The following is a 24,694-nucleotide window of genomic DNA, read 5'->3' on the forward strand; positions in this document are numbered from 1 at the left end:
TATCCTTTTCAACCTTCTCACTTCTTCTCCTATCTCGCCCGTCGACTCCCCCTTGCCTCCCTGTCTACCTATCCGTTCCTTTACTTTTTCCGTTATTTTTTCTATCTTTTCTTCTAACCTCCCTTTTTTCCGGCTCCTTGTCTCTCTAGTTCTTTTACTCTTTCTTCTAATTCCTCTATCTTTTTCTCCATTCTTTCCTCCTTAGCCTTCCAGCTTTCCTTTAATTCCCGTATCTCGATCCTTGTACTTGCCATTTCTTCTTTTAATTCTCTCAATAATGCTATTATAGCTCCCTCTTCACTCTTCCTCTTTCCATCCTCTTCCGTATCTCTCTCCTTCTCTTTCAATCTCTTCTCTCCAGGTGGTGTTCTATCCATCATATTGCTCCTTTTGAATATCTCTGCTGTCTGTCTCTCTAGCTCGTCCCTCTTCCTCTTATCATACGTAAATTCCAATATGCTAGTTGAATTCGATCTCTCTCTCTCCATCAATTTATCTTTCCTCGATCCTCTTCTCCCTCTTTCCTCGTCCTTCTGCATGTTGTAAATTGCTTGACAATACGCACGGGCTCGCCGCGTTACATACGGACTCGGCCTTACTCGCAACCGCTCACTTGTCACCCTACTCTATGCCGCATGTCGTCTATATACTCTATGCCCTATGCCGTATGTAAAGCGCACGAAATTCCCTATTTATCCCTAGCCCTTATCCATCAAATATATACTTCGTCTTTGCAACGTCCTTCAGATTATCAGTAATGGTAGATGCCCTTCCTTATACACGACAATGGCTGATATCTTTCCTCGTGTCGAACGTCGTCCTTTCTGGCGCTATGCCACCTTCTGATTTTGGCCGCTCGCAGTAAGTAAGATCAAGTATTGTTGAGGACCGATATCGTGATTCAATCTTTAGATAATACAAATGAGAAAAGAACGGGTATAAGACACGACTCGACACGTTTGACTTTCTTGGACGGAAGACGAATTGGTAATGACGATCGTCGATCCGCAAGCTCGCAAAAGCACGATCGCTACTTCCGTAACGAACGCGGAAGTCAGGTATCGCAGCGCCCTACGGACGCGGAAACCAGGTATTGCAGCGCCTTTGCGTGCGAAACATACGCACTACAAATGTTACTAGGCCCATGTATTGGTCTCTATAGAGTGTTTACGGAATCGGTTGCTTACTTATGAATACGGTAGATGGCAGCGCGCTCTCTTTCATATGTTGATAAATCGCTGTGTTTTCAACAATGTTAAAAAAAAGTTTAAAAAAAAACAGGGGATTAAACTTGAGACGTCCGGCATTCCAGCCAGTCGCCTTACGCGCTCGACCACGCATATTATTTAAAAGTGACTTCTACGGACTCAAAACATTATGTACATAAAAAACATTAAACAATTATATGTTATAAAGTAAAAAATAATTACTTTATATTCATTATATTTTTTTTAGCAGTGACAAATAATTAAAGACGAATATGTCATTGCTAAATATGCTTTGCTAAAAAAAATGTGAATAACTATAAAGAATATAAAGTAATTATTTTTTACTTTTATATATTGCAGAATAAGTTATTTTAATACACTTTTATGTTAAAAAAAAAACGTTTAAAAAAACAGGAGATCGAACTTGAGACGTCCGGCATTCCAGCCAGTCGCCTTACGCGCTCGACCACGCATATTATTTAGAAGTGACTTCTACGGACTCGATACATTATGTACATAAAAAACATTAAAAGTAAACTATTGCGTATTGACACAAGTTACTTTATCTTTTATTACTAGAGAGGTGTACAACATATTAAAAATACAGCACAATACAGGAAGTACGACATTGGTTGTCTCCTCAGATTCTCGCTGTGAAATATGACGGAGCAGCCTCGATTGCATGAATAAGAGTGAGAAAGAGGGAAGATGACAATCTTGCTCGGCGGCTCGGCGCGTCGTCACACGGATATATAACCAGAGCGTCTCTGTGTGCGTAACAGAAGATAGAAAAAACATTGCAAGCTCGAGACTCGGGCTCGATCTTACGAACGGGCAGCGATTATCGTCTCCTACAGTGTCTGCATGTATGCGTGTGTGTGGATATGTGAATGCATATTGCATGTATGCGTGCGTGCCATTTAAACCTCAAATGTCTCATCAAATCATAAAAAAAATAGGATTCTTAGTAATGTCAAAAATTTTGACAATTTTTTAGGTGCACGCCTAATTGTATTTCGATACATATCATATATTGGCGTGCAAAATATAGAGTCAAGTAATAGTTGTAATACTTGATAACAAACATAGTACGTATGTGTAAAGGAAAAATAATAAGAATAAAAAATTAATAAAAAGGTCATTTTAGTACGGTTTTATAATAAAAAGTACAATTTTAGAGGGAGATAAAGAGAGAGAAAATAAAAAAAATGCTCATATATAGGCTGTCGTTTACTTGACATTACAAATGCTTCGCAGCATTTTTCTTCTCCTTTCTTTCAATGAAGAAAAAAGGAGAAGAAGAACGCTTAAAAGCATTTGTGTGCGAGCAGAGGAAGCAGTCGAAGTAGAGGCGCGTGAGATGGACTTATTGCAGAATTTTTGTCTTTGTATTTACACAGTCTTTTAATCTCTAATTTTTTACAATTATTTACAGCGTTCGCAAGTCACGAGTTTATTCCTCGAAGAAACTACTCTTATTCCGCTAACCACGGTTCGCACCGTCCCGAATTATACTTCGCGGAAAACGATGTTTAATTCCGCGAGCCACGGATCGCACCGTCGTCGGAGAGACTTTACGCGAGCAACGCAAAGCCTTCTCGTATCGCACGAAATAATTTGGTTGATTTGCTACTACGGACGTATTAGAATCGAGTGCGAGCCGCGCGCGGAGGGCCGAGCCTCTTATACCATATACCAGTGCGTCACACATCTTCGGTAACGAGCCGAAAAATTAGTTGAGCCAATCGGCCGCCGACCCACCAAATTTTCGTTCGAGTTGACTCAGCGGATTTTGGAGTCGGCAACCGATCAGCTGTTTACGCCGTGGTCTTTCGCTCCGTCCCGAATGTTTACGTCGCGTATCCGAGACAAAGGGATAGAACTAGCACACGCAGAATAAAGGGAGACCGTTTCTCGGCCTCTCGAAATTTCCGAGAATAACGTCGGTTATTCCCGAAATAATTCTAAGAACTTATAATTTTCTTCGCGATTATTCACGCGGTCGTTTGCGAAAGCTCGCTTTCAAACAGCATTTGTAGCGTCAAGTGGACCGCAGCCATGATCATACATGTGTAAATGTAATAATGATATATAACGTATGATTATATATATATATATATTGTTACGCTCGTCAAACGTCAGCCGCACGTTTACACTCACTCACTCACTCGCGGCGCGTTTCTCAGGACTCTCACAAGAAAAGAGGACTCGTTGTTAGAAAAGGAAACTCTTTTATTAATCTCCCGTTATTAAAGAAGAGCTCGGGCTAATACGTCCGAACGAGACGAGACCCAGAGCAAATCTGAACATCGGGTATAAACAAAACATCACGTATAACTGAACATCCGGTAGGAAAATCAATAATAAATTGAGCATCAGAGAAAATCAATATTCACATAAACAAGCGTCACTAAGGACGATTCGCGGCGCGACATTTACTACCGGGCGACTCGCATGAAGCGCGCGCACGGGCGCAACACTACCCCCCCTCTTCCAAGATTGTCGTCCCGACAATCCGGGAGGGTAGTCTCTTGCAGTCTAACTTCTGTTCCGTGGACCCCAGGGCACCCAATGGTTAACTTGTCCTACTTGAGCTGCTACTCCAAGTTTCTGGACCCCATCTTTTTTGGTCCCCAGAAGCCACACAACAGGTCCCTGAACCGTTCCTCTTCCGGAGGGAGCTGGCCAGACTCCCCCCTCCGCCGGTTTCAGAAGACCCAGAAGAAGCTCTGCTTTCTTGATGTGCTCCCCCGCTGCCGACCTCCACGACGCCGTCCCACTAACTCTTCAGACAAGGGGGGGAAACTTGTGTGGACCCAGCGTCTTTTCAGACTCCCCAAGTCCCTGCCTCAGCATTTGCTCTACGTCCCACGGGAAAACCACAGCTCAAAAACCGTGGGCGAGGCAGTCTTCTTAGAAAAACTTCCTTAGAGGAGTCTTCGGCCGATGTTCTGCCGCAGTAATCTCTCTGTGTACCGCTGACTTCCTCTAGGAAAACAAGAATAACACGCACAGAAACAGAACATAATAACTGTTAAAAAAAAAATTAAAGAAATCGAACACATTTTTCATTTTATTTAAAGTTGAACCCACCCCACCAAGCTCAACTAAACCGCGCCTCCCTCATTGGGGCATTCCGATCGAAAATGCCCAGTTTTACCGCAAGTCCAACACTCCCCCCGGGCGCCACCGGGATTTTTATTAAAATTTTTTTTATTTCTTTTATAATCATCCCCCTGAAGAGTTTTCAGCGCCTTGGCCCTTTCAACGGCCACATTCAGGGAAGTTATTCCCTCCATCTGAAGCGCTCGCCGAATGAAATTATCCGCGACGGCAGTTATAAATTGTGCGCAAGCGATCTTGTCGCGTAATTCGAACGGGGACTCGGGGTACGCCAGACGCGACAATTTATCGATCTCAGAGCCGAGTGTCGCCAAATCCTCCCCGAATTTCTGTTTACGATTCGTAAACGCGGCGTAACTATTCTGCAATTGCCGCCCCTCCCCGAAACGCAATTCAAGTTTTGCTTTCAATTCCGCGAAGTCCAAACGCTCGACATCTTGTACCGTTTCCAACACCGAACGCGCTTTTCCCCTCAAGCTTGACGCCAGCGCAATCGTTTTCGTCGCGTCGTCCCAATGATTTGCTCGCGCGATCAAATTTAATTGCGACAAATATTCATTTAAGGAAACCGTCCCATCGTACGTGTCGGGTTTTAACTTATACCCGAGCTCTGCACTCGCGACCGTGACACTTTCGTTCGCGCGCACAGACCGCACTTGTGCGCCGCACGCGTCTGCGATTCTCTCTCTCGCGTGCGCGTCTCGCGTTTCCGCGCCGCTCATGATCGCAGTTCTCTCGCCCGCGTGTGCGTCTCGCGTCTCCGCGCCGAGGCCGTCCGCAACTCGCGTCGCCGCGCCATCCGCGACCGCGCCCCCCTCGCGAGCGTTCCGCGCCCTTGCGAAATTCGCGTCACGCGCCCCCGAGTCCCCGGCCGCTTCATTATTGGAAAGACTTAGCTGTGTCTGCGCGCCGGAGTTCATCCCACGGAGACGGCAGAGCTCCTCCTCCTGGCGGCGGAACATCTCCGCATAATCGCGCAGAGGGTTTCAACGTTTTCGAGAAGAGTAGGTGTCTGCGAAAGAAGCTCCGGAGAAAAGACATCATTATTTCCTGAAATGTATTCGATTTCAATAAATTAGTTGCTATAATCAAACGCAAAATTTATAAAGGTGATCCTGCAGTATCCCTTGTCATTTTTTTTTTTTATAATATTGAAAGAAGAAATTTTTCACCGTTAATTGAAATGCAAAAAAAAAGACGCTTGTCACCGTAGTTATTGAAGTATTTTAAATCGCCATACTGCTTAACATAGATCTATAGAGGAACAGAAGCGAGATTGTCAACGAAGTAATTTTATTAAAAAATTCATAAACTTCAGATGGTATCCAAAACGTATCAATGAAAAGTCTCTAAGGAACATTTTATTCAGCCATGATAAGATTTCATCATATAACTTGCCATATAATACGAGAGAAAAAAAATATCGGATGCAAGTCTGTGCGGCTGCACCACTTCCAACGTTATTACTCTGCATTATTCCCACGACAGTGTCTATTACAGTGTTCTCTCAAAAAGGACATTGAATACCAAAAGAGAGTAAATTTTTAGAAAGTGTGCTCACTTTTACTCTGGACTGCTAACTGTGGCTCGTTGGAACATGTATAATCGACACTCGTACCAGTTAGTTTGTTATTCTCTTCTGAAAGCAATTCGATCGCTTCAGCTTCTTTGAGCTCTGAATCAGTTGTATTCGATGGCAATATCTCCGACAAACACATACTTTGGATTGCAAGACTTGACTTATTGTTTGAGCACGTAAGATCAACGTCTTGTCCAATTTGTTTATTATCCGCTACTGGAGACAATGCGATCGCTTTAGCTTTTTCAAGCTCAATTTTAGCCATATTCAATGGCAAAATCCCCAACGAAACACTCTCAGTGACGAAGGAACGAGTTGAATCATTTTCGAGAAAAGTTGGCGTCTTTGTCATAACCTTTGGCAAATCGATTTCAACAGTTGCTGTAAGAAACTCGATTTTAATAAACTATAGTTTCTCCATAAATACAAAATTTAATAAATAGTTTTTATTCGAGTAGCAAATCATTTCCGTAAAATATACGTACGTGCATGTCCATCGTTTGCGCGATTAAAACGTAGTTTCTTCCTCTGTACCTTCATAGAAAGATCTGTTTTTTTCTGTCCTATAAATATATAGCCTTGTGAATGAATGTAAACACACTACGACCTACACTAACATTATTTAGATATTACAAATACCTGTGTTTATTGAAGTACGAGGTTTTTTGGAAGATTTGGCCGATGAAGCATACTTGGCAGAAGAGATTTCTTTGTTGAGTTCTCTTTTCGTTTCCAGTTCATTCTTTAAAGCAATAAGCTTATCTTTCTCGCCTGAAAATTCGCAAATAAACTTGAACAAAAATTGAAGTAAATAAATACACATACGTCTAACGGTACTCAATTTCAATAAAAACTAAATTTTATTTCAATTTTATTTTAGAATAAAATGTTGATTATCATATATATTTCATAGTATGGGTAATTCTAGGGACCGAAAACAGAAACGGAAAAGTGCTTTCCAGGACCATATGCGAATATAATTTAAAAAAAACAGCTCTCTGTAAAAATATTCGTTTAATTAACAGTAGTTTCTATTACCGAAGAACTTATGCGTTAACAGTCAATGGAATGTGTGTTTCAATACGATAGACATGTAAACGAAGATCTTTGCCAATATCTTTAAACTCGATCAAAGTTATTTATTTCTTACCGATTGTGAGATGCACTACGATTCGCATTAGTTTTAACTTGAAATATGACTGTACGAGCAATACATCCTCTTCTTTATATTTAAGTAAAGATATTCCCTACACGTTATTTTCAACTCGTAATAATAATAATAAATTGCAATTACAACCACCAAATATTATTACGGCAATCTATATCGCATACTGAATTGGAAGAGTAATTTCGGAGACTACGTTATATTCGACTATACAAGCACGCCATATAACATTGCTTTACTACAGATTTAATACTATCCCAGCAAGAAATGATCCATCGAATCGATGTCTAATCAACGTCGATTCGATGGGTCATTTCTCGCTGGAATAATGATTATGTAATAAATGCGTGAATAATCTTACAATTTGATCTTTGTTTTATGGCCAGTCTACAATGAGTCGTTAGTCGTTAGTCAGATGTCGGAAGAGAGTCGAAAAAAGTCATAAACGTGTCATAAGGCGATCGGAAGTCTGTAATCGGCAATCATAAGCGATTGGCCAAATGCCATCTCTTACGATCACCGATTACAGGCCTTCGATTGCTTACAATACGCTTATAACTATTTCTTCCGACATCTGACTAACGACTAACGACTCATTGTAGAGAGACTGGCCATTACAATATAAAATATGAATTATATTACCATCAAGAGCTATGATTTTTCCGACGAATCGTCCACTACTCTTGTATCGAATACTACATACATTTTTCTTTTTTATTATATCTTTTTCTTTACAGATATAATACACGCCGTCTTCGAAAAGCACTAAAGCAAACATTTTCTATTCAATATCCACGATCGCTGGCGTTTTACGGAGAGTCCTGGCGCGTTCCGTTACTCGTATGATGCGCATGCATCACTTATCCTTGTTTAACATTCGGTGAGCAACAAAGATAAGTGATGCAGAGAGAGGCGCCAACGGCGCTAACGGGTCATGTGATCAGCCCTCCGTGATTGGCTGGCAACAATGGCCGCGTAAAGGAAACACAACTGGGTTGCGTTCCAAAATTCACTCTAGTTAACTAAAGGCGATTTTTGGCGATCGTTTGGTATGGTTTGGTACATATACCAAAGTTGCTATCCGTGGCTGCTATTGGTTCTGGTGCAGTTTGGTACTCTTTGGTTGCTTATACCAGAGTCACGCCAAAAATTGCCTTAAAATGCTATAGTGTACAGTGACGTAAACTATAGATTTTAGTTACCCAGAGTGAATTTTGGAACGCAACCCTGCTGAGTGAGCTGCTAGTGATTCTAAAAGGCCATTGCACGTAATAAAGTTTTAGTCATAATCATAAGGCCGTAAGAAAATAGACCAATCACAGCCGATTATTCTCCTTTCGATTATGACTAAAGGCCCGGACACATACTTTTTCGTAACAGTAACAGTAAAGTTTCGACCAATCGCGTTGCTCGAATCGAGAACGTACGGCCGTACGTTCCCGAATCGAGCAACGCGATTGGTCGAAACTTTACTGTTACTGTTACGAAAAAGTGTGTGTCCGGGGCTTAAAACTTTGTTACGTGCAATGGCCTTAGGCCCAGTTCAACAGTGGCCAGTTAGCTTAACTAGTAGTTAACTCTCACTCTCCGTCTCTTTCTAACCTTTGAGGTTAGAAAGAAACAGAGAGTGAGAGTTAACTATTAAAGCTAACTGGCCACTGTTGAACTGGGCCTTAATATGATTGGTTCTTACCTTTGGTTCTTCTCCGGATCTAAGGGTAAGAACTAATCATAATAAGCGCTCACTCAACAGTTGTGTTTCCTGAACGCGGCCATTCTGTATTGACGTCGCAATATCGTAATGTCCACCTTACTACATATTGTTTCCAGCCAATCACAGAGGGTTGGTCACATGACCCGTTGGCGCCTCTTTCTTCTACAGATTCTCTAGGGCGCGTTTCGTTAAGCGGGGAGCACGCACACTTCTGCATAACGGATAATGCGTAAGCATAAGAAAATCGATTGGTCCATATACATGTGCATAAGGAAATAAACCAATCGAGTTTATTATGCTTACGCATTATGCGTTGTGCAGAAGTGTGTGTTCCCCGCTTACTTGCATGACACGCATAAAGGCCGTGGCACATAAAAAAATTTAAGCAGTAAAGCGGGGAGCACACACTTCTGCACAACGCATAATGCGTAAGCATAATAAAATTGATTGGTTTATTTCCTTATGCACATGTATATGGACCAATCGATTTTCTTATGCTTACGCATTATCCGTTATGCAGAAGTGTGTGCTCCCCGCTTAACGAAACGCGCCCTAGAGAATCTCTAGAAGAAAGAGGCGCCAACGGGTCATGTGACCAACCCTCTGTGATTGGTTGGAAACAATATGTAGTAAGGTGGACATTACGATATTGCGACGTCAATACAGAATGGCCGCGTTCAGGAAACACAACTGTTGAGTGAGCGCTTATTATGATTAGTTCTTACTTTTAGATCCGGAGAAGAACCAAAGGTAAGAACCAATTATATTAAGGCCCAGTTCAACAGTGGCCAGTTAGCTTTAATAGTTAAGCTAACTGGCCACTGTTGAACTGGGACTAAGGCCATTGCACGTAACAAAGTTTTAGTCATAATCGAAAGAAGAATAATCGACTGTGATTGGTCTATTTTTTTACGGCCTTATGATTATAACTAAAACTTAATTACGTGTAATGGCCTTTCAGAATCACTAGCAGCTCACTCAGCAGTTGTGTTTCCTTTACGCGGCCATTGTTGCCAGCCAATCACGGAGGGCTGATCACATGACCCGTTGGCGCCTCTCTCTGCATCACTTATCTTTGTTGCTCACCGAATGCTAAACAAGGATAAGTGATGCATGCGCATCATACGAGTAACGGAACGATATATTCGCTCAACGTACGCGGACTAGTTAGAACGTGTTTCGCGTGTAGACACGGACGACACGTTTTAACGTGTTCGGACGTGTTCCGCCCGAACGAAAAATTTTTTAAAAGAGGCAGGAGCCTTTAAACCTAAGAAGAAGAAGAAGATGAGTAACGGAACGCGCCAGGACTCTCCGTAAAACGCCAGCGATCGTGGATATTGAATAGAAAATGTTTGCTTTAGTGCTTTTCGAAGACGGCGTATATCTGTAAAGAAAGAGATATAATAAAAAAGAAAAATGTATGTAGTATTCGATACAAGAGTAGTGGACGATACGTCGGAAAAATCATAGCTCTTGATGATAATCTAATTCATATTTTATATTGTGAAACAAAGATCAAATTGTAAGGTTATTCACGCATTTATTATATAGTCATTATAGTATTAAATCTGTAGTAATATATATGGCGTGCTTGTATAGTCGAATATAACCTAGTCTCTGAAATTACTCTTTCAATTCAGTATGCGATATAGATTGCCGTAATAATATTTGGTGGTTGTAATTGCAATTTATTACTATTACGAGTTGAAAATAACGTGTAGAGAATATCTTTACTTAAGGATAAAGAAGAGGATGTATTGCTCGTACAGTCATATTTCAAGTTAAAACTAATGCGAATCGTAGTGCATCTCACAATCGGTAAGAAATAAATAACTTTGATCGAGTTTAAAGATATTGGCAAAGATCTTCGTTTACATGTCTATCGTATTGAAACACACATTCCATTGACTGTTAACGCATAAGTTCTTCGATAATAGAAACTACTGTTAATTAAACGGATATTTTTACAGAGAGCTGTTTTTTTTAAATTATATTCGCATATGGTCCTGGAAAGCACTTTTCCGTTTCTGTTTTCGGTCCCTAGAATTACCCATACTATGAAATATATATGATAATCAACATTTTATTCTAAAATAAAATTGAAATAAAATTTAGTTTTTATTGAAATTGAGTACCGTTAGACGTATGTGTATTTATTTACTTCAATTTTTGTTCAAGTTTATTTGCGAATTTTCAGGCGAGAAAGATAAGCTTATTGCTTTAAAGAATGAACTGGAAACGAAAAGAGAACTCAACAAAGAAATCTCTTCTGCCAAGTATGCTTCATCGGCCAAATCTTCCAAAAAAACCTCGTACTTCAATAAACACAGGTATTTGTAATATCTAAATAATGTTAGTGTAGGTCGTAGTGTGTTTACATTCATCCACGAGGCTATATATTTACAGGACATAAAAAAACAGATCTCTCTACGAAGGTACAGAGGAAAGAACTACGTTTCAATCGCGCAAACGATGGATATGCACGTACGTATATTTTACGAAGATGATTTGCTACTCGAATAAAAACTATTTATTAAATTTTGTATTTTTATAGAGAAACTCTATAGTTTATTAAAATCGAGTTTCTTACAGCAATTGTTGAAATAGATTTGCTAAAGGTTTTGACAAAGACGCCAACTTTTCTCGAAAATGATTCAATTCGTTCCTTCTTCACTGAGAGTGTTTGTTCGTTGGGGATTTTACCATTGAATATGGCTAAAATTGAGCTTGAAAAAGCTAAAGCGATCGCATTGTCTCCAGCAGCGGATAATAAACAAATTGGACAAGACGTTAATCTTACGTGCTCAAACAAGTCAAGTCTTGCAATCCGAAGTGTGTGTTTGTCGGAGATATTGCCATCAAATACAACTGATTCAGAGCTCAATGAAGCTGAAACGATCGAATTGCTTTCAGAAGAGAAAACAAACTAACTGGTACGAGTGTCGATTATACATGTTCCAACGAGCCACAGCTAGCAGCACAAAGTAAAAGTGAGCACACTTTCTGAAAATTTACTCTATTTTGATATTCGATGTCCTTTTTTAGATAACACTGTAATAGACATTGTCGTGGGAATAATGCAGAGTAATAGCGTAGGAAGTGGTGCAGCCCCACATCAGACTTGCATCCGATATCTTTTTCTCTCGTGTTATATTGCAAGTTATATGATAAAATCTTATTATGGCTGAATAAAACGTTCCTAAGAAACTTTTCATTGATACGTTTTGGGGTTACCCTATAAAGTTTATAAATTTTTTAATAAAATTACTTCATTGACAATCTCGCTTCTTTTCCTTAGATCTAAATATAGATTTATGTTAAGCTGTATGACGATTTACAATACTTCAATAACTGCATGGTGAAAAGCGTTTTTTTTGTATTTCAGTTAACGGTGAAGAATTTATTCTTTCAATATTATTTAAAAAAAAATGACAACGGATACTGCAGGATCACCTTTATAAATATTGCGTTTGATCATAGTAACTAATTTATTAAAATCGAATCAGGAAATGATGATGTCTTTTCTCCGGAGCTTCTTTCGCAGACAACCTATTTCTCTCGAAAACATTGGAACCTTTTGCTTTGTCGAGGAAATTGTTCATTTATCGAAAACATTGCCGGCAAATAATGCGAGTGAAGAGTCCAGTCAGACTAAAGAGTGCGAAATGTTTCCGGCAACTGATAACAACACACTAACCTATTCGTTGATCAGATGTCCTCAAATACCACATTAAAAACTATGCCAACGAAACTTTCTGCAAGTGTTTTGCAACACCCTGATGCATTTAAAAACTTGGCTATTCTAAGCATCACTCCGACTTCTCTAACAAATTTAACAGTTTCTGAGGAAGGTTCGTATAAAGTAATATAGATTTAAATAAATAAAGCATTCTTCATCAACTGATATTATCCGGAGTGTTATTCTAGTTTTGTACGATTATCAAAAGTATATGTAACATTTTTAGAATAAAATACAAAAAGTCGCTTTTGCGCTTGCTCTAAGATAAAGATAAAATAGATAATATAATTAAAGTTAAATTTATTAACGCTTTTTGCGACTAAAACTTTTTACCTTTTGTTTTGTGCACATTTTTTATTGCTTGGCAAAAGTAAATATGTGGAAAGATGACTTTTCGTTGTCGAATTTAGATAAAGTGTACGTAAAATAAATCTGAAAGATGTTATAATTAAATGAATATAAAGTGGCCCAGTTGATGACAATTGCAGCGTGTGAAGAATTTATGAATATGTATTTAACTTTTGGTTTGTTTTTTTGCAGATAACAGTGCCGATTTTAATAATAGCGTATGAGATTGGGACGATATTGCGTTTAATGTTTATAAATCTGTGCTTCCATAACAAAAACAAAATAATGACGTTGACGAAAGAAAAGACACAGAGCTTCCGATTCCAAATTGTCGTACAAGCGAAGGTTAGATGTCCAATCTGTAATATTTTTTATTTCACAACGCTTTTGAACAACTTCTTCTTTATATTGTAGATGCTAATCGATTGATTAGCGAGGTCCCTAACAAGCCCGATCTTTCTGATAAGGAGAACGACGGTCGCAGCTCTGTCGTCTTTAATAACTCCAGCAATTTTTCGTACGTGCCTGATTTTGAGAGTTTGAATGGTAGCATAGGACAAAAAGAACAGAATGATACCGATATTAATAATGTTTCTACGACATCTCAAAACATATCGACGGATTTGGATGCTTCTTTTACAGTCAATAAAGTTGAACCAGCGCACCAGACGACGTGGAAATGTTTGTAAAAAGCGCTGAATCTGGAATTAAAAAGAATTTTTGTGTTTTCTGCAAGGCGGAACAAGGGAAGTTAAGCCGACATGTTATCCGTAAGCACAAGGATGAAGAGGAAGTAGTTCAATTTTTGAGCTTCGAGAAAGGATCTAACGAACGGAAGAAAATAATGGAAAAAATTCGAAAACGTGGACAATTCTATTTTAATACGAATAGAGCTATTAATACTGGAGAACGAATAGTTACGCGGAGGCCGAATGCCAAGTATAAAAAACTTGCTACAGATTTCGTGACGAGTTCATCATGCCTTGCTGATTATATGCAAAAACTTCTCTTCGACACTTGGAATGATTTAGCTGCCAGTAGCCTCATTTCTATTCAGCTGTTCAACAGACGTCGAGCAGGCGAAATTGAACGGTATAACTTTCCCCAGATTGTGAATTGCACGTATTTTTGAGCTGCTTTCTGAAAATCTTTAATTAATATCCGTTTGATTTCGCCTGGTCGACGTCTGTTGAACAGCTGAATACCGAACAAATACGGGTTGTTTTTATTTACGTTTGCCAAATGCCTGTTTTTTAAAAGAAGTTCTAAGCACATTAGAAGTTCCCTGTGCAATAACACTGGTACTGTACGGTTCAACTTTCCCCGGATTGTGAATTGCACGTATTTTTGTGCTGCTTTCTTTTCTTCAATTGAAAATTTGGTATAAGCTTCGCCAATTGTGTCTTCGTCGATTTTTTGATAATTTTTAAAATCATTAATCAATATCCGTTCGATTTCGCCTGCTCGACGTCTGTTGAATAGCTGAATAGAAATCAGACTACTGGCAGCTAAATCATTTCAAGCCTTCTTCGAAAAATGTTCTTTTAAAGCTTCATAATTTTTTCTTAATTTGTCGCTGAGATACACTTGTAGTTTCTGAATATCATTTATCGACGGAAAAACTATAATCAATTACCTTTTTTACGGGTTTGAGTTTCTAAAGCGATGCTAATTCAGCATTATTCAGTTTTTAACTGGAATAATGCAACAATTAAAACATGTAACAAAATTCAAAAAAACGGAAATATGTAAAAAAATATATTGTGACAAATCTGTATGTTGAATTTACATTATAAATGTAAAAATATAAAAAAAAAATAGTCTAAATTATTGTATCTTACCCTGCGTTGTGAAACTTCTTCAGTTTACGTACTTTTTAAAGAAATATAACACTATGGCTAGTTATCAATAATATTTTAATTTTTGATTATTTATTGTAACGGTACTTATCGGTACTATGTGTTGTAAGGGTATTTACTGAGACCGCAATGGGAACAATCTTTTCAAAATTAGTCAGTGTCCGAATTTTGGCAAATACATATTCCCACATAATAGCGTATGTTCCATCAAAATTTGTATCGCGAATGGGAATTACTTATGGTTTATCTGTAAACTTTTTTTTTTTATTCTGCATTGTAACGGTAGTTTTCGGTATCAAGTACTGTGTTGTAAGGGTGATTCCAGGATCCTAACTAGAAATAATGTTAGCACGATTACTCGGTGTCAGCCGGCTTGTAAATGTGTCTGCGCTGGTAAATTGGAATCGAAAGTAATCGATAAAAATTGAAAACTTCTTCAGTTTACGTACTAATTAAAAGACAATATTGTTTCTTGTAAAGGTATATACAAGGACCGCTTTCAGACGACAAGCGGTACTTCTTGGGACCATTCGGTTAAAATATTATTCTATGTTCAAAGCAATTGTTAATAAAGCCTCAACGTTGTAAATAGTGATTACTTGATTTATACTCGTTATTCTTTGATATTTAAAGTTAACCTGAGGCTTTGTACTAATAAATAAGAAAGAAAATAAGACTGCTGAGAGTCGACGCGGTTGTTGTTGTGCAATTAATATATTGTTCAACAATAATTACATAAAATTACGTACTCACTGACGTTTTGACTCGAATTTGCGTCCTCTTTAATGTAAAAGTTGGTCATTTATTAAAGTAGATTTCTCTCCCCCAATATATCAAGTTAGGTAGAGTCAAAATTATTAGAGAGTCATCGAATAATTATATATTATTTTATTCAATTAGAATTTGCTTCAATGCTGTCCTACATTGAGATGTTAACAGAATGCTATTTTATTTTTTCTTTTACAGCTAGATTGCGTATGATCTCATTGAGTCTTTATAACAGAAATCGTTCTCCTCATAGTTTATCAGTAGATATTATTTTTTTGTTTCGCATTGTAGCAATACTTAGGAATGTAGACTTACTGAGTTATAAGATTAAATCCTGAGATCATAATTTTTAATAGAAATGTCAACGTTTGCGCGTGTCGCTAAATGTAAATCCGCAAATAATAGCGTTACGATATGCGTCAATTTTTTACAAAATATAACACTATGGCCAGTTATCAATGATATTTTAATTTTCGATTATTTATTGTAACGGTACTTATGGGTACTATATGTGTTGTAAGGGTATTTACTGAGACCGCAGATGGAAACAATCTTTTCAAAATTAGTCAGTGTCCGAATTTTGGCAAATACATATTCCCACATAATAGCGTATGTCCCATCAAAGTTTGTATCGCGAATGGGAATACTTATGGTTTATCTGTAAACTTTCCTTTTTTATTCTGCATTGTAACGGTAGTTGTCGGTATCAGGTACTGTGTTGTAAGGGTGATTCCGGGGTCCTAACTGGAAATAATATTATCACGATTACTCGGTGTCAGCCAGTTCGTAAATGTATTTACGCTGGTAAATTGGAATCGACGGACGGTAATCGACAAAAATTGAAAAACTTCTTCAGTTTACGTAGTAATTAAAAAACAATATTGTTTCCTGTAAGGGTACATAAGAGGACCGATTATGGAGTACTAACGGTATTTCTTGGGACCATGCAGTTGGAATGTTATTCTGTGCCTAAAGCAAACACTTGTAAAGTCTGATCGTTGCAAATCAAGAGATACGGTACATGGTAGTGTCTCACATCAAGTGCATGGCATGCGTAGCGCGACGCAGTGCGAGACGTCCGTGTCTTTACTTGAGCCGTTAGTTGCGTTTACTCGAGATTATCGGATTTCAATAATGGCTGAAGCAATCAAGTTTTGAGTAGGCTCAATCAATGGCTTGGATATTAATTATAAAAAAATAATGTTACAAAAATGCGTTACCTAACTCAATGTAATATGTGATATATTTAATTGGAGTTAGAAAACCCAATAAAAAATTATGCAATTTAATTTTTAAAAAATTTGATTGCGAAGAAAATTTAATGCAAAAGCACTTGGCGCTGTTATGTAAGAATTTTCTCTTGTTATATTACATCTTAATTAATTCATCAGTTTTAATTTATTAGCAAGATATTTAACCATCTTTTATTAATAATGACAATTTTTTATTTGTTATTGATATCTTTTCGTAATAATATTTTTATTATTAATCAAATGTTTTTCTGATTTGCGGCACAATTTAAAGATTTTATACATTTTTTGAATAATATATGTCACTTGGGTTGAGTTAGTATATAGTGGGAGCGTTTCTGTTTTATAAAGGATATTATGGGTACCGTTATTTAAGTCATGATAAAAAGGACCATCATTATATATAAAATTGTTTCAACCTGATTGAAACGGTGACTACGTCATTTAGTTGCTATCAGTAGTTTATACTTTCGTACGTATATATTTTCGACAGAACACAAGTACGACCTGCCTCCGTGGCAAGAACGTTTTTTAATTTATATTTGATACAATGATTCTGACAACATCGTTTACTAAGACAAATTAAATGATGTATAACCAATAAAAGAAATCTACATTACAATTCTTTCTATAAATATAAGTTAATAATTATATTTTTACAGTATGGTCCCAAAAAGTTCCTGTAGCTCTTTGTTTGCGGTCCTCAGATGGAACCTTACATCGCAGAAGATGGTTGGGAAGATTTTATAGATATACGATAGAAGTGTGTTGATCTCTCTAACCTTTCCCTCGCATTATTAGCGTTATGATATATTAGATAGACTCAATATTTATCATCATATTTAGCATTTAGTTATAATAATCGCGAGTGAATTCGGTCCTCATATCAACCGCTGAATCCTGGAAAACCAGGTCCCGACATCATCCGTTGAATATAGAGCGAATTATAGGGACCGGTCCCTACATCATCCCTTTCATCTAGAACAATACCGGGTCCGGACCTCAAATGTGCCAAATGTCCCCATATTAACTCCTAGACCCCCGAAATGGACCCGATAATTACCCCTCCATATATATATATATATATATATATATATATATATATATATGTAGGTCCGGAAGTATGTTCCGGGACTTTTATTTTTTTACATCGGTATATTCCAGGACATTTGGCAGTTTCCAGGACTGTCCTGGAAAAAATTCATGTCCTACGGCACGTTTCGGGACAATTTTTTGAATCTGATTACATATATATGCGTTATATTCCAGGACTGTACATTTCAAAAAACGTAAACAGTCCCGGAACATACCTCTAGACCTACATATATACATATATATACATATACGAAGCAATGTGATATATAAACTAACCCAGGGAGAAACACTATGAGGGCATTGACCTCGTCTTGACGTTAAAAAAATTTTTAATGTTTTTTTTTCAAAAGTTTGTTTTTTTGCCAGACACTGGATTTTACAGTGTAGAATAATAATTAAATTCAGGGTTAAATTTTTTATTTTATTTTGTTTATACCTAATTGAAATTTTTTTTTATTTTTAATAAAAGTAAAAATAACACTTTTGCTATTTACCGCTAGTTTTTAATCATAACGCCGGTGGGTGATCTCGCGTTTCTCCCTGGGAAGCGATGTATGATATAAAAACAAAGTGATATATAAACTAATTAAGCGATATATGATATATAAAACTAAGCGATGTATTATATATAAACGAAGTAATGAATGATATATATATATATATATATATATATATATATATATATAATGACAATAAATGTCATAAGTAATTATTAATAAGTACGACAAGACCTAGGTGCGCGCGCGCGCGAGCGCCGAGATATTAACAAGAAGCCTAGCACGATTCTCGCCGGCTGCGGCTCGGCTGACCGAGCATCGAACATCTGACATCACTGCTGAAATCTGGCATCACTGCAAAATTAGTCCGGATTCGCACCAGGGGCAAAGTCTGTAGGTAAAATCGGGTATATTTAGTCCGGACTCGCACCAGGGGCAAAGTCTGTAATGTGATTTAGTCCGGACTCAATCCTAGGGGCAAAGTCTGTCGGTAAGGGGCAAAGTGTGTTGGTAATCAAGTCACGGAAATGGTGGTCTCGACTTTTGAGGGGCCATTGGTTATCTGTCTATTAATCTGTGATTAAAGAGCAGAATTTTTTATTGTGCGAAACTGTGGAATTTATACCACCATTAGATACTGGTGGAATTGGACATTATGTTGCTTATAGTCGACGTTTAAACAATGAGTGGGAAAAAAGAAATGATCTTCAATCCAAGGTAAAAAAATTTAATAAAAAGTGTCCAGATATAAAAATTAGCTTAATTCTATACATAAGATATTAAAATTCACGAGAATTACAAAAAAATATTTATATTAATCATAATATTATAGTATAACATTTATTATTACATAATAAGCTATAAATATATCTTTTATTAATAATGTTATTTTATTTTATTTTATTTTATTGAATTTTATTATATTAATTATCTTACTAATTATTAATTATAAATTTTATACTTTCCATACTTGTCCCTGAAGCACAATAAATGTTATTATTGTGTATGTATGTGTGTGTAATTAATTTGCCTTTGCGATACTATAGTAATTAGTTTCTTAAAATATCAAGTATCCCAGACTGTGATCAATTTGTCAACATGCAAGAGATAATTATAGGGATTTACTGACAAATTAAATACCGCCTTTGTGGAAGTAACATTCACCACTTTTACGGAATCTACTGTTATTTACGGATTATTATTATAACTAATCAGTCATATCAACAAGCTATTAATTGTGTTTTGATTTTTATCTTTCCCAAACAGGTTGATCCTTAAAATCTAAAAACATCGTTCTTTCAACGTTATTACATTTTAATGAATATTTTAATGAATATCAGTTTAATAGGAAATGGATGCTATATTAAAGTTGAATGAAAATGTTAATTACATACTTTTGTCGATTTCGTTACATTTTTAGCACACTTCAGTTTTAGTTCTCAAGCCAAATGTTTATTCATTAACTCCTTTCTTCCAGTTTTATTGAGAACTTTAATTGTTTGAACTCCTTTTTTAGAAAAACTAGCTCCATTTCTTCATCTCAGACTGTACAACTTTAAATTTTGTTACATCTTAAATCCATAATAGATGTATAATCTCTGAAAAAAGCATGTTTCTAACACAATTTGAAGATTCGCATAAAATATAAGCCTGATCTACAATGTGCTCTTTGCTTCCTGTTTTTTGCTCTTAACCTGTTTGCGACTATCCCGTATTTCGCAATTGCGTTGCGTAACGCGATGTTTTTTGTTCTCTGTCGCCCAAGATAAAAATTGACGAACTTCAGAAGAGACAAGAAACATCACATTACGCGACGGAATTGCAAAATACGAGATAATCGCAAAGAGGTTAAGAGCAAAAAACAGAAAGCAAAGAGCACATTGTAGATCAGGCTATAACCATATACAGAAAACATTTGTACAAAAAACATGAAAACCGCAACTGAAAATAAAATATAACACAAAGTATTGTTTGCAAAATAAGATCTAAAGAATAAAGATTATAATAAGACCATTTTGTAAAACTTATCTGAAACAATAATCTTAAACCGAGTTACTCTTTCGCAATCCACAGGAATCCTCCAAAAAGTGCTATCAAATACAACTCCTTGCATATTCACAACGCGAAAGTAATCCGTTGGCATGATGCAAACGCACTTTATTTCCACACTGGTTTTTCCACCAAAAATAAAACTTTCTTCTGATCCAGAAAGAAGTTCACTTTAATGGGCTTATCTATACAACTCGACAACAATAATCAATTATTGCTCCATTCTTTTGCATCAGGATATAAAATAACAACAATTTTAGATATCGTATAGAATAGAAGTAATAAACATGACAAACCATCGTAAGTAATTCAATTCAGTTCAACCATCAGCTCCATTTCTTCATCTCAGACTTAATTTTGTTACATCTTATTGTTAGATCCATAATAGATGTATAATCTCCGTAAAGAGCATGTTCCCAACACAATTTAAAGATTCGCATTACATATAACCATATACAGAAAACATTTGTACAAAAAACATGAAAACCGCAACTGAAAATAAAATATAACACAAAGTATCGTTTGTAAAATAAAATATAACGAATAAAGAAGAATAAAGGTTATAATAAGAACATTTTGTAAAACTTATCTGAAACAATAATCTTGATGACGTCCAAGAGGAAAAGAGAATTTTTTATCAACGTAGGAACAGAACTAACGTAGTAAACAAATTAAATTTATATTAAGTAATTAATATTACACTACTAACCCCTTGATACACATAGCTGTCAAAATACGCGATCTTCGCGAAGTAAGCGCAGCGAGAGAACCAATCGGCATCGCGGAAAAGGAACCATTTTTTAAACCGTAAAGGTGCCTTTTCATGCAAAATAAAATTTTCGAGATTTCATACAAAAACTCGCAAAATTTTAAATTTCGACCATTTGTCCAAAAAATCGCTCTGTAGCCTCTAGAAGGCGATGCTGCTGATTACGAATATCATGATGAAAGTGCGATTTTCTCATTATTTTGGCCGTAAAACGGATTTTACGATCTAGTAATAAATGTACTCCTGCCAACCCTTAATGCTGGGTCTACAATGCAAGTCGCAAAGTCGTGAGTCGCAAAAATTGACCAATCACAGTCGATTATTCTCCTCAAATTCGACTGTGATTGGTCTTCTTCTTCTTGGGTTTAATGGCTCCTGCCTCTAGCACGAGGACAATATGGCCAGTATTTTCCACTGTTTGTTGATTACTAATTGTTGAGTAGCAAAGTCTAAGTGGCAAATGCAAGCAGACAGTATCAGTCGCAATACTTTAAAAAAATCTTTACGTTCGGGCGGGACACGTCCGAACACGTTAAAACGTCGTCCGTGACTACGCGCGAAACACGTCCGAACCGGTCCGTGCACGTTAGGCGAATGGACTGTGATTGGTCAATTCTTGCGACTCACGACTTTGCGACTCGCATTGTAGACCCAGGGGATCGATTCTGTATCTTGGGACTAAGTGAAAATTACAAAAGTGAGGAAATTCACTAGAGAATCTACAATTTCATTTGTCGAAATCTAGTAAATCTGTTCACTTTTGTAATATTCACCTCGTCTCAAAATACAGAATCGACCCCCAGCATTACTTACGTCCACGACTACGACTGTCATATATGCTTTGGCCCTTAGGTGGGTTTTCATGGGCAGTGAAATGCTGCAGCAGCGAGCAGCAGTTTAGTAATTTCCTAAAAATTACTAAGTAATTTCTAGAGAAGTTTAAAAATTTCTAGGGAAGTATAGTAATTTCCTAGGAATTTTCTAAGAAATTTAGAACTGCGGCTCGCTGCTGCAGCATTTCACTGCCCATGAAATCTCACCTTTAGACTTTACATTTTAATTGAGATAGGACTATTCATCTGGATCTACAAATTTAATCCAATCAGCCCAAAGCGCTTACTAAAAGCGCTGACTTCTGCTGAACGCAGCCAATACTTTTGCGCATGGGCACAATTTCTTGATATCCCGCAAAATACATAAAGCAATAATTTTTATTTATTTCTTAATAAATAAGATAATTAGTAGATAATTAGTTTTTAAAGGTGGAGCAAATTGAAACAAGAATGGAGCAATTCGTCTGTGCACTGAGAATGTACAAATTCTAATGATTGATATCCCACAAAATGCATAAAGCAAATTAAAGAAAAATGACAATTTTAAAAATGGCGCTCTCGATTTCTGTTGCGCAGTCGCTAAATACTTTTGCGCATGCGCACAATTGCTTGATAACCTCCAAACTGCATAAAGCAATTATTTACGTTTTTCTTAATAAATACTGTAGATAATTAGTTTTTAAAGGTAGAGCAAATTGAAACAAGAATGGAGCAAATTGTCTGTGCCTTGAGAATGTACAAATTCCAATGATTGATATCCCGCAAAATGCATAAAACGATAATTTTTATTTTTTTCTTAATAAATACTGTAGATAATTAGTTTTTAAAGGTGGAGCAAATTGAAACAAAAATGGAGCAATTTGTCTGTGCACTGAGAATGTACAAATTCTAATGATTGATATCCCGCAAAATGCATAAAGCAAATTAAAGAAAAATGACAATTTTAAAAATGGCGTTCTCGATTTCTGTTGCGCAGTCGCTAAATACTTTTGCGCATGCGCACAATTGCTTGATAACCTCCAAACTGCATAAAGCAATTATTTACGTTTTTCTTAATAAATACTGTAGATAATTAGTTTGTAAAGGTGGAGCAAATTGAAACAAAAATGGAGCAAATTGTCTGTGCCTTGAGAATGTACAAATTTCAATGATTGATATCCTGCAAAATGCATAAAACGATAATTTTTATTTTTTTCTTAATAAATACTGTAAATAATTAGTTTTTAAAGGTGGAGCAAATTGAAACAAGAATGGAGCAATTTGTCTGTGCCTTGAGAATGTACAAATTCTAATGATAGATATCTCGCAAACTGTATAAAGCAAATTAAAGAAAAATGAATAATTTAAAAAATGGCGCGCTCGATTTCTGTTGCGCAGGCGCTAAGTACTGCGCATGCGCACAATTTCTTGATAACCTCCGAACTGCATAAAGCAATTATTTACGTTTTTCTTAATAAATACTGTAGATAATTAGTTTGTAAAGGTGGAGCAAATTCAAACAAAAAGGGAGCAATTTTTCTGTACCTTGCAAATCTACAAATTCTAATGATTTTCGCTTATATTAACGTTTACATTGTTACTAACTTTATCATTTATTTATAAAAAAAGTAAAATGGAGCAAATTATGAAACATGCATATTATGAAGGAGCAAATTAAGCAGATTTTTTCATGTATCGTAAGTTTCATTACTGTAGAGGTCGCTGGCTGGGAGCTTGTGGGTTGTTACACGGCGCCGTTAATCGAGTTTAATAACATCGGTAGTTTTTAGAATAGCGGAACTAGCCAATCACATTTATTCTTTAGAAGAAGGGAATAGCTGTGATTTGCCAGCCTAAAGGTGAAATTTCATGGACAGTGAAAAGTAGCGGTAGATCGTACTGATGGGCTACCAAATAGAAAAGTTTCAGAAACTCGACAACTTGTCTATTTTGTAGCCAATCAATACAATATGCTGCTGCTTTTCACTGCCCATACAATTTCACCTTAAAGATGGAAGCACATAGAGCCATGAGCACGAATGCAGAAGTCATATGCGCCGGCGCTATGGTGTCTGCATACTGCCTATGGCTTCTGAATTTTCAATCTACATACACTTGCTTATGTATTTTAAAACTACCAATGTTATTAAGGGAGGCGTGTAAAAAACAGCAGTCTATTGATATCGGTCCTCTACGTTAATTAGTTGGTAAATTGATTCTAAAAGTAAGAGCCAATTACGTTCGACTGCTACTCGGCGACTTGGTCTGTGAGTAATGATTATGTAACTTTTTCCTTAGAGCGGAAACGTGAAAAGTGTAAAGTTTTAACTTTTGATTAATCTCCTGAATGCGCCCATATGTGCACATTTATGATAGTCGAAAAATTGCTTTTTGAACCATCAGTAGCCAGAAAATCGTCAGTCGCGAAATCTGAAAATCATATCGCCATCAAAAAACAAAAATAGCCATAAATTGCCACACCTGAGCACCCTCTTGTGCTGGAACCGTCTGTTTTACCGGCATTTTTTGTCGGCACGTAGCGTCGTATTACGTTGACAGAATAAGAAATCCTTTTCCAGACGTGCCGTACATATACCATAATAAATCGGGAGAACTTTGATTTTATATAGAAAATTTTTCAACGTGCACAACAAGAAAAACATTGATAAACCCTCCAACGCAAGATTTAGAAACATTTGGTAGCATGCTATTCTTG

At 36.8% G+C, this 24,694-nt stretch overlaps 1 long non-coding RNA gene across 4 annotated transcripts; it reads left to right on the forward strand.

Moving 5' to 3' along the window:
- The first annotated feature begins 10,052 nt into the window (after positions 1 to 10,052).
- Positions 10,053 to 13,852, forward strand: LOC139813140 (uncharacterized). Of its 4 annotated transcripts, XR_011732048.1 has the most exons (8): positions 10,053 to 10,210; positions 10,433 to 10,610; positions 10,990 to 11,122; positions 11,199 to 11,276; positions 11,385 to 11,782; positions 12,178 to 12,643; positions 13,072 to 13,224; positions 13,294 to 13,852. It is a non-coding gene; the product is annotated as an uncharacterized lncRNA (long non-coding RNA). The 4 variants fall into 4 exon arrangements; XR_011732049.1 differs by lacking the exon at positions 10,433 to 10,610; XR_011732047.1 differs by lacking the exon at positions 10,053 to 10,210 and having other exon boundaries at positions 10,228 to 10,610.
- Positions 13,853 to 24,694: the final 10,842 nt, after the last annotated feature.

The sequence above is a fragment of the Temnothorax longispinosus genome, chromosome 5, assembly GCF_030848805.1.
Source record: "Temnothorax longispinosus isolate EJ_2023e chromosome 5, Tlon_JGU_v1, whole genome shotgun sequence".
Classification (NCBI taxonomy): domain Eukaryota; kingdom Metazoa; phylum Arthropoda; class Insecta; order Hymenoptera; family Formicidae; genus Temnothorax; species Temnothorax longispinosus.